The sequence below is a fragment of the Vombatus ursinus genome, unplaced genomic scaffold, assembly GCF_900497805.2.
Source record: "Vombatus ursinus unplaced genomic scaffold, bare-nosed wombat genome assembly UNPS02014973.1, whole genome shotgun sequence".
NCBI lineage: Eukaryota > Metazoa > Chordata > Mammalia > Diprotodontia > Vombatidae > Vombatus > Vombatus ursinus.
Window position 1 is genome coordinate 17313446 of NW_020954751.1, and position 13593 is coordinate 17327038.

The 13593-nt window shown below is 41.1% G+C and overlaps 1 long non-coding RNA gene across 2 annotated transcripts in view; it reads left to right on the forward strand.

The window, feature by feature from the left end:
• LOC114030623 overlaps positions 1-13593 on the forward strand; it is a 172893-nt gene that overhangs the window by 79244 nt on the left and 80056 nt on the right. For both annotated transcript variants that reach the window (XR_003567644.1, XR_003567645.1), the window contains exons 3-4: positions 6579-6729; positions 12784-13135. This is a non-coding gene — a long non-coding RNA (uncharacterized LOC114030623). The remainder of the gene's footprint in view (positions 1-6578; positions 6730-12783; positions 13136-13593) is intronic.

The window sequence follows — 13593 nt, forward strand, 5'->3', positions numbered from 1 at the left end:
TTGACTTTAAGTCTTGGGGAGAGATAGGTTAACTAACAATATATTTGTTACTTGAAAATTAAACATCATAAACTTAAAAAAAAAAGAAATTTGAGCCATTATTCTTATTGTTCCCTCTGTAGCCCATTAGACTCTGAATTTTCATTGGTTGTTCCCCAGGCCTGGAATACTCTTCTCTCATCTCTCATTCCTGGCTTCCCTGGTATGTAGTAGGAGCTTAATCAATGTTTACTGATTGACTGAGTGACTGAAACCTACTTCTCTTGCAGTGGATCCAGTCCAAGGTTCTGGTTACATAATGACATTTTTTCCCTTGGTGTACCTTCCTTCCTCTTCCTTCTCCTCTTTGCCCAAGCTGAGCTCACCTCACCTCTGATATGTCACCTGCTTTCTCAGAAGAAGCAATTTGACCATTCTCCCTGATTCCAGCCTGTTCTCTCTCTAATCCATTCTCCATGTGCCTGCTGAATTGGTATTCCTAAAGCACCCTCCCTTGCCTTGTGTCCTCAGTGCTCAACAGTGCCTGGCACATAGTAGGCACTTCATAAATGACAAGCTTCTGCTGCTCCATGTTGTTCCTTGGATAAAATACTACCTCCTCTATTTAGCATTTAAAGCCCTTCAAAATCTTATACCACTTTATCTTTCCAGATTAATTTTCCATTATTTCTCCATCATGCACTTTTCTTTACAGTCAAATTGGCTGTCTTGCTGTCCTTGTCTTTGCATGTAATCATCCATTCTATACTCTCTGCCTTTTGGAATCCCTACCCCATTCAGTTCAAGTACCTCCTTCAAGAGGCCTTTTCTGATAATCCCCAGATGTTAGCCCTCTCATTCTCTTGTTGCAGCGTGTTAATTTACTTAGAGTTTCACCTGTTTCCCTCTCCCAATAGGATAGAAACATCTTGAGAGCAAGGCCCTGTGTTTTTGTCTTTGCCAGTGCTTGGCACATAGTAGTATCTAGTTCAGGGGCGGGGAACCTTCGACTTGGGGCCACATGTGGCCCTTTGACTGAATCCCCACACTTGGGGACCTGGAGAGCCACATGTGGCCTCAGGGACGCAGGTTCCCCACCCCTGGTCTAGTTAATATTTGATGAATGAATGAATCAGTCAACAAACAGGCTTTCTGTAAGGGATCATCCCCAAGTGTCCTGTCCTCCTTAAGTTCTATGATTTTCGCATTTTATTCATATTAGTTTCACATTGGACTATCATCTCCTTGAAGGTAGGGATTATATTGCTAAATGGCTGGGTCTTGTGGTCCTCATGGATATTGCTGAATCTTTTTGGTAGCTAGTCCAATGAAATGGGAGCACAAGAGGCCAACTCCCAACTCTCTTTTCTCTAATCCACTGCCAGGTTAATTATATTACCCCCTTTTCATCCATTCTACAGTATAAGCAAATTGACTTTCTGGCTGCTGAACACAACTAAATGAATAAACAAGTATTTATTAAATACTTACTAAAGTACAGATGTCACGTTCATGAAATCTGCAGGTGACACAAAGTTAGGAGGAATAGCTAACACACTGGATGACAGATTAAATATCCAAAAGCTTTGTAATGGTCTAAAGCATTGACTGGTGCCATCAACAAGGTCTGGAGTTAGTTGCAAGATGGCACTTTTCAGAAACATGACACAGTTTTGACTCACCTTTGAAACGAAAGCCATAAGAAATATTTCAAGAAGGCCATTACAGTAGGAAGGGGAGAGATGACTTATGGCCTCAGAGTCGAGTTAATGGTAGGATAGAGAGGATGGGGAACACAGCCAGTTAAGTATTGACTGAGTCCCATGGGCAAATTTAAAGCAGAGTTTGTTTTTTCAGGTCAGGTACATTAAAGTTCCGTCAGCTGAGGAAGAATTATTCCATGGTCTGTTGGATGTTACTGCATGAATGCTATAGTCAGCTGACCAAATGTAGTTCCCGAGTTATTGTTTACACTAGAAGACAGTCCAGCCATATCCTCAGACTTCAAGGACGAAAGCTGCCTTTATTTTCACGATTGTAATTGTTCATAATATCTCTCCTCTGCTGGGCACTATTTTTCCCCTTTTCCATTAGCCTTGCTTTGCTGTTCCAGGCAAGTCTCTAGCTTAGTCATTGGGATTGTAAAAGGAGAAGCTAGACATCCTTTAGTTATTAATTATGATGGGATGAGTATTCAATAAGTAGACTGTTCTTGCTACTTCCTTCTCTTCCTCCCTCTTGTACTTATCTCCTGGGGAAGGGAAGGAAAAACAAATGGCTCGCCAACCAGACATAACAGATCCTGTTAGCCCTGCCCAAAGGAAGCTGATGATTAAAATGAGGTTTTTATTCATAGGGTTGTTTTTCTGAAGTTTGGTGTCTGTCTCTGTGTGTGTGTGTGTGTGTGTGTGTGTGTGTGTGTGTGTGTGTGTGTTCTTCTGAGAGATAGTTTGGTATAGCGGGAAGAAGACTACACCAAGAGTTTAAAAAAAAAAAATAAAACTTGAAGTGCTAGTTCAGTCCCCTCTTTGCTTTAACGCCTCCAAGGAAGGGGAATCCATCACTTCTCTAGGCAGGCTCTTCCATTTTGGGGCAGTTGTAATCAGTGAGAAGATTTCACCTGACGTCAAGCCGAAATTGCCTTCACCAATTGCTCCTGGTTCTATCCTTGATTCCAAAAGGAAAACATCTTATCCCTTCTTCGTCAGGACAACCGTTCAGGTACTTGAACAGTCATGTTCCTTTCCTTTTCTCCTTCCCCTGACCCTTCTTGGCTTTACTGTAGCCTAAATATGCCCATTTGCTTCAGCATATGTTCAGATTCAAGGTGAAGGGTCACCATTCTGATTGCCTTTCTCTGTACACTCTCCAGCTTATCAATATCCTTCAACCATGATGCTCAGAACTGAGGTTTGACAAGGGCAGAATAACAGTAAAACAATTATTTCCACACCCTGGAAGCCATGACTCTCCTAATGTAGCCCAAGTTTAACCTACATCACCCTTCCGACTCATTGACCTTGCAAGTTCACTAAAACTCGGGGGGTCTTTTTCAGAACAATTCTCTCCATCCATGCCCTTTGTTTTTTTTTTTTTTTTTTTTGGAATTAGCCTTCTATCCTGTATTTGTGGAGTGGGTTTTTTTTTTTTTTTAAACCCAAGCACAAGACTTGATGTGTATCCCTATAGAATTTAACTTGATAGATTCAGCCTGACACCTTAAGACTGTCACAAACCTTTTGGATCCTTACTCTGCCATGCAGCATGTTAGCTGTCCCTCCCAGTTTTGTATCATCTGCAGATTTCACGAACATAACATCTGTCCTTAACAAATGTTTAATAAATGCTTGTTCATTCATTTATCTTGTGTTCAGGAAGCAGCCAGACTGCTAGTTTGCTTGTACCTAGAGCGGATGAAGAGGCACCAATACAATTAACCTGGAAAATCAGGTTGGAGCCCGATTGTGAGGAGTTTCAAATGCCAGTCAGAGTTTGTCTTTGATCCTAGGTGCAATAGAAAGCCACAGGAGTAGCAGGGGGAGTGCTTTGTTCTGATCTGTGCATCATCTTGGCAGCAGTGTGAAGAGGAGAGACCAGCTAGGAGGCTGTCACTCAGCAAAAGGTGATGAGGGTCTGCAGTAGAGTAGAGGTTATGTAAGTAGATAGAATGGATAGAGAGAAGAGATATTTTGGGAGGTAAAATCAACAACTTTCTCTGTTTGGCGTTCCAAGCCCTTTATGACTTTTATGTGTGTTTCCACACTTCCAGTCTTCTTGCACTTAGAGCCATCCATGTACTTAATATGTGATCCAGTGACACTGATCTTCTTCTTGTTCCTTGAACAACATGCTGCATCTCTTGACTCTGGGCATCTTCACTGGCTGCCTCCTCACCTCTTCCTCCTGGCTTCCTTCAAGGCCCAGCTAAAATCTCACCTTCGACAGGAAGCCTTTCTTGATGTCCCTTCATTTTAGTGCTTTCTCTTGGCTGATTGCCTCTGGCATATTGTCTTCCCCGTTCAACTGTGAGCTCCTTGCCAGCTGAGATTTTTTTTGTTTGTTTGTTTGTTTGCTTTTTTGGGTTTTTTTTTGGCCTTTCTTTGTATCCCCAGGGCTTAGGACAGTGCCTGGCACATCATAGGTGTTTATAAATGTTTATTGACTGAATCACAGGGGGAGGGAAAGGAAGTTAAGGATGACTGTAAGGATGACCTGGACAGAAGAAGAAATAACAAATTGGGGAGAGGGTTGGATTTTGGGGGGAAAGATAATGAGTTCTCTTTGGACGTGTTCAATTTGAGATTCTTATGCCTCCATCATCCAGTGAGAAATATCTGTGCTAGGCATTTGAAACAAGAGAAAAACAAAATTTAGGCCTTGCCTTCAAGGAATTTCTATTTTATTAGGGGAGATAGTACATAAATATATAGAAACACACAGAGGAATTTCCAGGGAGAAGAACATTAGCAACTGGGGACATCAGAGTAGATTTCTTGTAGGAGGTGGCTTTTGAGAAAGCTGGGAAGTATATGAAGTATATGTGGTATATGGGCAATTAAGTGGCGTAGAGGGTAGAGTGCTGGGCCTGGAGTTAGGAAAACTCATCTTCCTGAGTTCAAATTTGGCCTCAGACACTAGCTGTGTGACCCTGGGCAAGTCACTTCACCCTGTTTGCCTTAGTTTCCTCATCTGTAAAATGAGCTGGAGAAGGAAATGGCAAACCACTCCAGTATCTTTGCCAAGAAAACCCCAAATGGGATCACAAAGAGTAGGACAAGACTGAAAAAAAACTTAATGACAAAAATATACTACCTAGTGCGTGTGTCTGTGTATGTATGTGTATGTAGATACATGTATATATTTATATGTGTACCTATGTATTGTACATATAGGCATGTCTGTACACATATAATGTGTGCATATATGTATGTGTCTAGGTAGCATATACATGCATGTGTATGTATATGTGCCATGTGTGAGGAATGCAAAGACAAAAACGAGAAAAACAAGAGGCCATGTGATATGGTGGATAGAAAGGTGACTTCAAAGAGTCAGGTGCTATTGATTATCCCAACTGAGATTGGCTGAGGTTACATGACTTGCCCTGGGTCACTGTCTGATTCAGGGTTTGAACTCAGATCTTCTCTGTTCAAAGTCTAGCACTCCATCCCCAGGCCGCCTCTGCCTTGCCCAACACCTTCTTTTATTATGTGTAAGGTGCTGCCTAGATGCAGTTCAGAAGTTATTCTCAAGGAGTATACTTTCTAATGTGGGATCAGGGTAAACTCACATTTCTTTAGAATTATAAGATTTAGAATTATAAGACCTCTTTGCTCACTACAGCCTGATGAGGTGGGCTCCTATTTTCCTCATTTTATAGATGAGGAAAATGAAGTTTGCAGAAAGTTAAGTCATTTGCCAGAGGTCACACTTCGGATGAGTGTTGACACGCAGATTTGAACTCTAAGCCCTACGTCCTTTCCACTGTATCGCACATGTAGAAAAATAATACCAAAGAGAATAAGAAAAGGAGAATGTAGAGGTCCAGGCAAAGCCTGGCCAGTATTTGAGAGGGCAGAAATAATATTCTTGGGGTGGACAGCAGGCTTGCCTGATTTGGCTTTTTTTTTTTAAATTTATTTTTAGTTTTCATCATTCACTTCCACAAGATTTTGAGTTCCAAATTTTCTCCCCATCTCATCCCTCCCCCCACCCCAAGATGGCATGCATTCTGTGTATCCCTTCTCCTAATCTGCTCTCCCTTCTATCTCACCCCCCCTTCTATTTTCCTGTAGGGCAGGATAGATTTCTACACCCCATTTCCTGTATTTATTTCCCAGTTGCATGTGAAAACAATTTTTTTTTAACATGTGTTTTTAAAACTTTGGGTTCCAAATTTTCTCCCTTCCTCTTTCCCCACCCATCCTCATTAAAAAGGCAAGCAACTCTATATGGGTTATACATGTGTAGTTATGCAAAACACTTCCATAGTAGTCATGTTGTGAAAAACTAAGTATATTTCCCTTCATTCTATCCTGCCCCCCATTTATTCTATTCTCTCTTTTGACCCTGTCCCTCCTCAGAAGTGTTTGCTTATTATTACCTCCTCCCCCAATCTGCCCTTCCCTCTATCATTCCCCCCCACCCCCCCCCCCCCCATTTTCCTGTAGGATGAGGTAGATTTCCATACCCAATTAAGTGTGTATGTTATTCCTTCCTTAAGGCACTGATCTGGCATTTGAAACAAGGAAACTTCCCACTTACCCTGGGGTGAGATACCGATTCCCCAGCCTGGCATTTAAAGCCCTTCACAACCTACTTAAAACCTCTCTTTATAGACTTAATTCCCATTACTTCCTTTCACACACTTTAGGTCCAGTCACCTGGCATCCTGGCTATTAGTTCTTGAGCTCATCCTTCCCCAGTCTGTACCTTCATAAAGACCACACCCCCTCCTAGCTTCCTCCAATCAGAGGTTATCTTTATTCCAGGCTCAGCTCATTTGCACTCAAGCCTTTACTGGCCCTTCTCTTCCCCTCTCTCCCCATTGGTACTTTCTTCTTCTTCAAATTCATTTTTTATTTTTTTGTTGTTTTCAGCTGTGTTCGACTCTCTGCGACTCCGTTTGGGGTTTTTTTGGCCATTTCCTTGTCCAACTCATTTACAGATGAGGAAACTGAGGCAAAGAAGGTTAAGTGACTTGCCCAGGGTCACACAACTACCAAGTGTCTGAAACTTGATTTGAACCTGGTAAGACAAGTTCTTATTTGCTTGTGTAATTTGTATTGGTTCAGTCCCTATGATAATAACAACATTAACTAGCATTAATGTAGCCTTTTCAGGTTTGCAAATAGTACCTTGGAAAAAATAACACACACACATAAAATTTCCTTTTCTACTTGAAGGCAATCACAATTTAGGGTCCATGCTCTCTTACCCCCCTTTCCCCCCCCCCCCCCAAAAAAAAGCCTTTTCAAGCTTTGGAGAGAATTCAGTAGACATCTTTGGGGAAAGGGAAAGAGTTCATTCTTGGTGTGAAGCTCAGAGACTAAAGAGGACCGTACAAGAGCAGTAGACCACTTTTCTTCCCTCCTCATCTGGATGGGATAGCCTCTGTCTTTTCAGTGAAAATTGTTTTTGTTTGGGAAAGTTTGGAGGGCCATCTCTCACCATTCCCCCTTCCCTTCTCTCCAAAAAGGAAGCTTTCCTATGATGTCATGAGGAAGTCCCGGCCCTTGGGTTTCATCTATCTGGGTTATCCTGAGGTCCTACTGACTTTGTTTACTATGCCACCCACCTCTGGAGGGTGTTGAGTGAAAGAGCTTAATTAAAAACAGCTGCCTGTGGCTTAGGAAATTTAAAAAAAAAGCCTTCTGGGCAGACTGAGTCAGCAGTGACAGTACTGAGGAGCACTGCTAGCTGGGCCTGCTCACTTGGCTGCTGCATTTCCTATTCAGAAAGAATGGTCTTTAGGGCCAAATTAGGCATTTCCTTTTTGATACTATACCAGGTGTTTCTAACCATTTGATAGTATGCTGCCTGCCTCGGAAGTACTAAAGAGAAACAACTAAAAGCTATTTTTGAGTTTCCCCTACAATTCAAGGGACACAAAAACAAAGCCACGTGTGCGTGAACACCTTCCCCCCACCCCCCTCAGTTGGGTGGTTGGCTGTGTTCATGTTTGATAGCTTGACAAGACTCCACAGCATCCTCCGTGGGGAACTCTGGCTGTTTGCTTCCTTATTAAGAGAACTGGCAGATATGAACCTGGACAGGACAAAACTGGGAAAATGGGTGCCCTGGAAGGCTGCCTGGGATGCTCATCTGTATCTGTGTGCACAACCCTAGTGGGATGAGGGGAGGACAGGGAAAAAAGGAAAGGCCTGATTATTTTAAAGGATTATGTAGAGTGATGTCTTTATTACAGAAAAAAGACAACCCATTTTTATGGTGTAGAAAAGATGTCCTGTCTTTTTAGTGAAAAGGCTTTAGGTGGTATTTCCTTTGGAAAAAAAAAAGGAACTTTTCTGCCCTGGGTTTTGGGACAGGGGTCATAATTACAGTTATACTGCTCAAAACAAAACAAAAAAACCCTAACACTTGTTGTTTAGTTGTTTTTCTTCCTGACCCTATTTTGGGTTTTTTGTTTTTTGGGTTTTTTTGGGGGGGGTGGGGCAAAGATACTGGAGTAGTTTGCCTTTCCTTCTCCAACTCATTTTGCAGATGAGGAACTGAGGCAAACAAGGTTAAGTGACTTGACTAGGGTCACACTGCTAAGTGTCTGAGGGCGAATTTGAACTCAGGTTTTTCTGACTCCACACCTGATGCTCTATCCACTGGGACACCTACTCGCTACCTTAACACAGTAAAGCATAAATCTCACCAGAGTGAATTTCTCAGGGTTAGGGTGGGATGGAATGGGTGGAGAGGGGGACAACACATCAACCATTTTGGATTGTATAGAATCTTGTTCACATGGTTATGTTCTGATAACTCATATTTCTTGTTTGCACGCTCTCTCTGCAATTACTGTCCAAATAAGAGAAATTGTGTTTTGAACATAGAGGAGAGAGGTGTGGACACGTAATACCCTTAATTTTTTGCTCTTTTGGACCTGGATTTTTTTTTTTTTTTTTTTTTAAGAATGGCAGGCTGATAAGATAGAGTGGCAGCTTAGTAATTAGAAGACACAGGCTGGAATCCTGGCCTTGAGAGAAGCTAGCTCTGTGACCTTGGGCCAGTCTCTTTCAAACTCTTTTGATCTTATTTTCCCAATCTGTTAAACAAGTATAAGAAAAAACTTGTATCACTTGTCTCACAGGGTTTGTTTGGTTTTGGTTTTGGTTTTTTTTAATAGAGGAATGCTTTGTAAAATTTAAGGCTCTATACAAATGTGAGTACAAATTGTTATTCCTTACAATTCAATTCAGGAAATATTTATTAAGTGCCTGCCATATGAAAGACACTGTGCTTATTATGAGTTGTTTTATTTTCATGAGTGGATGTTTGGGTAGGTTTTGTGAGGCATAAGGGAATTGAGGAATTGCAGGAAAAATTTCAATTCACATTCAGCTATTCTTTCCCTGCCTAGAATGCAAAAAGTGCTCAATCAGGTTCTTTCACTGTACAGTAAAAACAAAAAAAAAAAAACGAGACAACACTGTGCAATGAAAACTTGAAGCCAGCTCAATATATGCAAGTATGGATTTATTCAAGAGATAAATTAGGATGTGGTTATTCACATTACAGAAGGATTTGTCAGAGAGAGTCCTTTAAATAGCAAGTTTCCTAGTGTGTGCATTCAAAATGACTCAATTAAAAACCTCCTTAAAACTCCTGCCCTGATTTCTTGCCCTGGTGTGGGAGTTCTCAAAGCAAAGTTTGTGCTAATGGAGTGCACATTGTGCCCCATCCCACCCAACTGGAAAGGCTTCAGGTGTGGGGTCCAATATGCCTGGCTTCCTCGACTGCCATTCTAGATTAGTTTGGTAGAAGGGTAGTATTGCGGCTAACCTCTTTTCCCCTTAAGGTATTTTGTGTTTGTTTCTTTTTATACGTCTTGTTTTCCTCGGTAGAATATAGAAAAGGACAGTTTTATTTTTGTCTCTGTGTCCCAAGTGCCTGGCACATAGTAGGTGCTTAATAAGTGTCTGTTGAGTCAATGAATGATAGTAACCTTTTGTCACAAAGACTCTTGAATTTCAAAACATCTTATATGCACACAAGCAGATTTAGAACTCTGAGGTGAAACCCATGTCTTCTGATTCCAAGGTCTCTTTCCATTATAACAGTTCCTTTTGCCTCCTCTCTTTATACATAGACATAAACACAGAATCACAGAATTTCAGGGTGTCATGTAAGGTAGCTGGTAGTACAGTAGAGTAGCCAGGCCTGGAATCGGGAAGACCTGAGTTCAAACTTGACCTTTGATACTTAACTAGCTGTGTGATCCCTGACAAGTCACTTGTCCTCTGTCTGCCTCAGTTTCCTCAGTTGTAGAATGAGATTAATAACAGTACTTATCTCTAAGGGTGATTGTTAGGATCAAATGAGATAATATTTGTAAAATGCTTAGTAATGTCTCACACATACTAGGCACGTAATAAATCCTTCCTTCTTTCCTTCCTCACTCCTTTCCTTCCTTGGGTCTCTTAACTTATAGAAAAGGCAACTGAGACTTGTTGCATTTGCTGTTGTAGAGATTATTCATAGTTCTGAAATCATAGATGCTTTAAATATTGAAGGATTAATAAAACTTTTCAGAAGTACATCTGTTATGTACAATGTCTTATATGTCACTCATGAGATTAACTTATTGTCACTGTCATAGGGGAGCTGGGGTAGTTGAGCTCACTGTGTTGTGTTGGGAAAGCTGTAGCTGCTGCCAGTAGACTTGGTGAGGGCACCAGTCTTTGCCACATTGAGCCTCGTTTGTTTCCTTTGGCTTATTTGCCTTAAAAGGAAGGAGTAGTAAGTGATCCTATAGACCTAGAATTTTGGAGCTGGAGGAGAGTGTTAAGGATCACTTAATCCAGTACTCCCTTTTTTGCTGATGAAGAAACTGAGGATCTGATAGTTGGAATAGCTTATCATACATCTAGTAAGTTGAAAAAACCAGGGACTCAAACTCTAGTCATTTAACCATAAATTCACATCTTTTCCTGCTGCGCTCCATTGCCTGTCACTTCTTGCCCGCAGGGCCACAAGGATCTCAGCGTGTGGCACAGTAAAATGAAAGGGGTTCTGATTTGATGCAAGAGGACTTCAGTTCAAGTCCCTTCCACCACTTGCTGTCTGGATGATCTTGGGCTTTCATTTAATTTTTCTGGGCCCAATTTCCCCATCTACAGAATGAGGAACTTGGACTGGATGATCTCTAAGATCCCTTCCAGCCCTAAATCTGTGATCTTGGGCATTTAGTAAATCCTAGTTGCCTGGCTTGTGTCCCTGGGGAAGTCTTGTGTGCTTGTGCTTACTAACTACCTGAGGTCTTGGGCTCAGAGAAACCTGAAGGGTTTGGGGCTGATGCCTCTGTTACAGACTCAGGAGCAGCTGCATTCTTTTTTTTTTTTTTAATTTATTTATTTTGATTCATCAGCAATCACTTCCATAAGCTTTTGAGTTTAAAATTTTTCTCCCCCTTCCTCCCCATCACGGCGCACAATCTGATATAGGCTATCTATATACATTCCTATTAAACATATTTTCACATTAGTGGTATTCTAAGTAAGAATTAGAACCAAGAGGAGAAACCATCAGAAAGAGGAAACAGAACTCACCAGAAGAAAAAAAAATAGCACATGGTATGCTTCAATCTGCATTCAAACTCCATAGTTCTTTTCTTTGGATGTGGATAGCATTTTCCATCAAGAGGCCTTTGGAGATGTCTTAGATCCTTGCATTGCTGAGAAGAGCTAAGTCTATCAATGTTAGTCATCACACAAAGTGGCTGTTACTGTGTACAACATTCTCTTGGTTCTGCTCACTTCACTCAGCATCAGACCATACAAGTCTTTCCAGGTTTTTTTGAAGTCAGCCTGTTTATCATTTCTTATAGCACAATAGTATGCCATTACATTCATATACCACAGCTTGTTCAGCCATTCCCCAATTGATGGGCATCCTCTCAGTTTCCAATTCTTCGTGACCACAAAAAGAGTGAGCAGCTGCATTCTTGATACCACCTTCTGAGCCATTCCCTCCTATTTCAAGTATACCATTATCTGAGGTTGCAGTGAGGGGTGCTGACAGTTACCTGGCTGGGACCAGAGGAAGCACTGGAGCCTTGCCTGACTCATCTTTCTGTGGGCCATTAAGTAGGAAATGGATTTAACTTTGTTATACAGAATGATTCTTTGCTATGGGAAGCATTAGGTTATCTCTGGGGAGCCACAGGCCCGGGGCAAAGGGCATACCCAGCAGTTTGGCTCTGAAAATGAATAAAGGTTGTGTGATGAGAAGAGTGTGTGTGTGTGGGGGGGGAGGTTGGCATTGTGAGAGGTGTCACAAAAGGAGATATGCAGCTATTTGAAATGGGCTGCATTGGGAGGTAGTTGATTGCCCACCCCCCCTTAAAATTTTTAAGCAAATTTTCACTAAGCCCTAAGTGGTTGTGTTGTAGAGTTCGAGTAGAGTGTGTGTGTGTGTGTGTGTGTGTGTGTGTGTGTGAGAGAGAGAGAGAGAGAGAGAGAGAGAAGGAGAGAGAGAGAGAGAGAAGGAAGAAGGAAAGGTCTATTCAGTAGGTCTTGGAATCAGAAGCCAAATCCAAGCTCCTTCACCTAACTAGTGATTCACTGAACTACTCCAAGGTTTCCTCCCTTGTTAAATGTTTTCTGCCTTGTTTACCTTATAGGGTGGCTATGGAGATTTAAAAAAAAAGTCAGTTACTGCAGTTATAAGTTAGTACTTCATTATTATTTCTAGTACCATATCCCTGTATGTGTGTAGCATAGAATTTAAAGCTGGAAGGAACCTTAGAGATCATTTTGTCAAACTCACTCATATTAAAGGTGAGAAACTGGAAGCACCTTGACTGAGATCATATGTGTGGGGACTGTCTAGGGCTAGCATTTGAACGCCAGGGCTTCTGATTAGAAATCCAGTCCTTTTTTCTCTTACATCACTACTTATACTAATAAAGATCTAAGTGTTAACACAGGGCTTTTTTATGGAAATATCTTTCTTGACATATTGAAGAATGTAGAATATCAGAGTTTAAGGCTAAGTATAGTTTGGGAAAAAAGAATTATTGCTTCTTTCTTGATGTTAGTCAATGTGACAAAAATCTTTACTTCTCTCCTCAAGGTTTTGGTCCTGATCTTTTGACCAGAAAAGAAATAAAAAGATGAGCCTTCTGACAGTTTCCTCTGTCTGTTTTATGGAACTACCGCTCAAGGATTTCCAAGACCTGTGGATTTACAGACATAGCAAGGCACCTGGGGGAATGCTGATGAAGGAATCCTCTGGAATGCCATGCTGCTATCATTTGCATTGTTTTTTCCAAAGATGGCTTGGTGAAGAACCCATATTGAGTTTCTTGTGGGAGATCTTAAGTTGGATTCTTTTGAAGGCTGATTGAGAAGAGGAGGGCTTTTTCATTGAAGGAAGAGATTTTGCTTCATCCCTTTCTTTTTAAACAATAGTGGTCTTTAAAAAGGTAAGTAAGCTCCTATATGCATCTGATATATCTGGGTATTTTAGATTGGGGTCATTGTGTATCGGTAGGGGAGGGCTCACTAAAGGCCACTTCTGACTATAGCATCTGTTAGGTATTTTCCCAGAAATTGCCATATTGAAAATTGTATACGCATGGGTCAGGTCCCCAGATATCAAAACTTAGATTTCAGCAAGAAAATAATTTTAAATTATTTTTAGAAAAAAAAATTCTTTCTTTTGAAGGAGGAAACTGTTTTAAAACCAAAAAGTTTTTGAAATGCTTGAGGACTTGTGATAATTTTTCATGTGGTGTTAAGACGCTAGATTATTTCAGATTATGGAGTTATTATTTGATATCTGCTGACTCTTTGATAGGTGATCAAATATCTAGTGATCAAATAACCATAACACCGTGTGTGTGTGTGTGTGTGTGTGTGTGTGTGTGTGTGTGTGTGTGTG